General features: G+C 39.3%; 1 protein-coding gene across 1 annotated transcript in view; it reads left to right on the top strand.

The window, feature by feature from the left end:
- The window catches only part of adamtsl5 (ADAMTS like 5), a 65,478-nt gene that overhangs the window by 42,425 nt on the left and 19,357 nt on the right, over positions 1-3,696 (top strand). The window lies entirely within an intron of this gene.

A 3,696-nucleotide genomic window follows, 5' to 3' on the forward strand; every position in this document is an offset into this window, starting at 1 on the left:
AGTGCTTTACATAAAATCAGTTAAACAGATAAAACACAAGTACAAACAGTTAAAAATGATAAGCATTAAAAACCGATAAAACACATGGACAGTTAAAAACCAAATAGAAACATTAGGACACATAAAACACAAGAATAAAAGTTACAGTGCAGATAAGAAATTTAAAGAAATGAGCATAATTTAAAGAAAGGCAGCATCAAAAAGAAAGGTCTTCAGCCCTGATTTAAAAGAACTGAGAGTAGCAGCGGATCTACAGGTTCTGGGAGTTTATTCCAGATATGAGGAGCATAGAACTGAAAGCTGCTTCAACCTGTTTAGTTCGACCTGGGGACAGAAAGTAGACCTGTCCCAGATGACTGAGAGGTCTGGGGGGGTCATAGTGTAGTAGCAGATCAGAAATGTATTTTGGACCTAAACCGTAAGTGATTTATAAACTAGCAAAAGTATTTTGAAATCAATTCTTTGAGACACAGGAAGCCAGTGTAACAGACTATCAGAACTGGAGTGATGTGATCCAGTCTCTTGGTCTTAGTGAGGACTCGAGCAGCAGAATTCTGGATCAGCTGCAGCTGTCTGATTGATTTTTTTAGGGAGACCTGTAAAGACACCGTTACAGGTTCCACGTACTTGGAAAACTGGTCCATGCTTTCATCTTCAGTAACTTGACTACTGTAACGGTGTCTTTACAGGTCTCCCTAAAAATCAATCAGACAGCTGCAGCTGATCCAGAATTCTGCTGCTCGAGTCCTCACTAAGACCAAGAGCTGGATCACATCACTCCAGTTCTGAAGTCTTTACACTGGCTTCCTGTGTCTCAAAGAATTGATTTCAAAAATCTTTTGCTAGTTTATAAATCACTTAACGGTTTAGGTCCAAAATACATTTCTGATCTGCTACTACACTATGACCCCCCCAGACCTCTCAGGTCATCTGGACAGGTCTACTTTCGGTCCCCAGTCAGAACTAACAGGGTGAAGCAGCTTTCAGTTTCATGCTCCTCATATCTGGAATAAACTCCCGAAACCTGTAATCCGCTGCTACTCTCAGTTCTTTTAAATCAAGGCTGAAGACCTTTCTTTTTGATGCTGCCTTTCTTTAAATTAATGCTCATTTCTTTAATTTCTTATGCTGCCTGTAACTTTTATTCTTGTGTTTTATGTGTCCTAATGTTTCTATTTGGTTTTTAACTGTCCATGTGTTTTATCGGTTTTTAATGCTTATCATTTAACTGTTTGTACTTGTGTTTTATCTGTTTAACTGATTTTATGTAAAGCACTTTAAATTGCCTGTTGCTGAAATGTGCTATACAAATAAAGCTGCCTTGCCTTGCCTTGCCTAGTGAGACTTGATTTTAACGTTGGAAAGCTTTATCATGTATGCATATCGACAGCCAGCGCGGTTTTGCTACAGTATACCATTTCTGTTGAGGCATCCCTTTAAAGGCCCCATGATATCTAATTTTCAGACTCAACTTGTATTTTGGGTTTCTACTCAAACATGTTATATGCTTGAATGTTTAAAAAAACTAATTTGTTTTTTTACATACTGTCTGACTAATTACATTTAACTTCAACTTTATTAACCTAAAGGAAATTGATCTGCAAGCGCATCAAATCACATTAAAAATATACAAATATATCTGTATTCAACCTCTGTCAACCTCTCTGTCTTAGCGCCTGTCCAACAATGGAAAAAAGCCCAATGAACAGTGAGTTGTGTTCACTGACCTCCATTAAAGGGTTCCATCTGAAGTGTTTCCAGCCACTAACGGTCTGTCATTGAAGGCAGCACACTGCATCTCCTGAAATCCTCCGAGCTGGGGGACACTCCTGCCACCACACACACCACACACACACACACACACACACACACACACACACACACAACTCTGTGAGACGTTGCATAGTGTTTGTGAGTAGAGCTGCATAATTAATCAATTAGTTATTGACTTTCAATTAATCACCAACCATTTTGATAATCGATTAATGGCTTTGAGTCATTTTTTATATGTGACTACTTTTCACTTAATAGTTTCTTCTTTCCTCTGTGTCAGTAAACTGAATATCTTTGAGTTGTGGACATAAAAAGACATTAGGGGACGTCATCTTGGGCTTTGGGAAACAATGATCGACGTTTTTCACATTTTATAGACTAAACAACTTATCAATTAATCAAGAAAACAATGGACAGATTTAACAATTATTAAAATTAATTGTTAGTTGCAACCCTAAAATATATTGTATGTAGTAATGTATTCATTCACTAAATGTTTATCTCAAACCAATTTTACCACTTCTTGTCTAGCCCCAACACTTGCCCAACCTTAACCCTACTGTAATCTTAACCCTAAATAATGAAGTGTGAGTGAGTCCCCAGATATCGCGTGTGGAAACTAGGGTCAGAAAAAAAACGTCATCATATTGTTCATATGACACATTGCAGCAGAGAAAGATTTTTGGGATTTGGGTCCATTCATTCGAAGCTCTGCGTAATCACACATACAAACTGCCACATGCACACACATTTCGCATGCTCAACACGCTGCTCCTTTATTCATATGGCCACAGTGACTGGCTGTCCACACACACCACACACACACACACACAACACACACACACACACACCCCACACACACACACACCCACACACCCCACACACCACACACCACACACACACACACACACACACACCACACACACACACACACACACACACGCCCAACATGTCTGAATACACGCTGCTGACCTCATACCACAATAGCAGGTCTGATACGTGTCTGCAGCACAGCGTGTTAAATCTCACGTTCAGTACAAGCAGTGTAGTGGAACAAGTTATATGTCAGCGGAATGCCAGATCACACCTACTGAAACACCTGACCCGGCCCGCACACACCATATGACCAACTTCTAGAGCAAACATAGCCATTTTTCTAAAATGTTTGCATCGAAAGTCGTTTTTTTCCCCCCCCTCCTTAAGTCAGGGTGAGAAGCGTCATGCTGAATCACCTTGGTGTTGCAGATCCTGTATTGTCGGGGATCTCCTGTACACGGCCCGCCCACTGGTTTCCGGCAACACAGACACAAGAGATTGATGGCACTACGGTACCAATGCAAACACTCTTTATCATCAGTTGGGATCTAGTCGCGAGAGTTAGTGCAGGCGACTGTAATGTCTGGCTGAACTTAAGTCCTCTCATCATACACAAAGCACCTTTATGTTGGTTAGAGACTTCATTATTATAAAATGGGACTTAGTTTGTTTAGATTATTCTGAAGTAGGTGAGCCATGGATTTTTTAAATATTGTTTGCTTTGTAACCACCTGTAGTTTATTATGGATAAACTAAGTTGCCAATAAATACATGTATGTAGTTTAACATCGCAGTAGGTCTAATTCACTGTGGACTGCTGGATCAATGAGGAAATAACTTCTGGTTGCACGATGACATACAATCTGGGGAAAATCAGTTCATCTTTAAAAAAAAGTGTTTTGCGTAGGATTTCACATATGATGTAAAAATACCACACATGTTTTTGGCAAAGTTCCATATTTGGATGCATACTAGATGTTTTAGTAAGCATTTGATGCTACACCTCTATTTCAAATGTAACACTTCGCAATATTAACTTCAAGATATTATTTTAAAATGCATTTCAGGTTTTCTCGGAAAAATACAATTTAGAAACAGGTCCAGACG

Source organism: Etheostoma spectabile, chromosome 1 (assembly GCF_008692095.1).
Source record: "Etheostoma spectabile isolate EspeVRDwgs_2016 chromosome 1, UIUC_Espe_1.0, whole genome shotgun sequence".
Classification (NCBI taxonomy): Eukaryota; Metazoa; Chordata; class Actinopteri; order Perciformes; family Percidae; genus Etheostoma; species Etheostoma spectabile.